At 37.9% G+C, this 783-nt stretch overlaps 1 pseudogene; it reads left to right on the forward strand.

Moving 5' to 3' along the window:
• Positions 1-217: 217 nt before the first annotated feature.
• Positions 218-318, forward strand: LOC129685506 (U6 spliceosomal RNA; annotated as a pseudogene).
• The last annotated feature ends 465 nt before the right edge of the window (positions 319-783 follow it).

Below are 783 nucleotides of genomic sequence, written 5' to 3' on the forward strand. Positions count from 1 at the left end.
CTTTAGGTCTGTATGTTTTAGTATGGCTATCTTATATTATATGTCTAGTATCCACTTATAAGTGAGTATATTCCATGTGTGTCTTTCTGTTTCTGGGATAACTCAGTCAGGATAATCTTTTCTTGTTCTATGCATTTGCCTGCAAATTTCATGATTTCCTTGTTTTTAATTGCTGAGTGATATTCCATTGATAAATGTGTCACAATTTCTGTATCTATTCCTCCATTGAGGGACATCCACATATAATTGGATGATAGAAGATTAGCATGGTCCCTGCTCAAGGATGGCACGCAACCTTGTGACTATTACATGGTAATTCAGGCAAAGAAAACTATACTGTGTTGGCCTCCTAGTTGAGTTACCACCTTCAAACACAGAAACCTTTTCTTTTCTTTTTTTTAAGAAGAGTAAACATAGATTTATTTAGGGAAATAGAAAAAAAAGATGAAAACTCCCAATGTGTGTACATGTGTGTGTGTGTGTGTGTGTGTGTGTGTGTATGTGTATGTGTATGTGTGTTATTCCAAGAGAGAAATACCACCCCAAAATAGGTTTTTGAAATCTGAAATCCACACTTGCTTTTCTCTCCATTTATGTTTTTCAGCCTTGACTGTAGGAAGTCTGCTGTAGGGATGGATGGGAGCAAGACATAATGTTTTGGTTCCCCCAGTTCTGATTTCGGTGATCCTGATCTTCCTACAGGAACTAAGGGAGAGCCTCTGGAGGACTTCCTTATGTGGTCACTTGCCAGGTAACCCTTTCATTGCCACTTCAGAATGTTTT

The sequence above is a fragment of the Psammomys obesus genome, unplaced genomic scaffold (assembly GCF_907164565.1).
Source record: "Psammomys obesus unplaced genomic scaffold, mPsaObe1.curated_primary_1811, whole genome shotgun sequence".
In the NCBI taxonomy this organism is placed as follows: domain Eukaryota; kingdom Metazoa; phylum Chordata; class Mammalia; order Rodentia; family Muridae; genus Psammomys; species Psammomys obesus.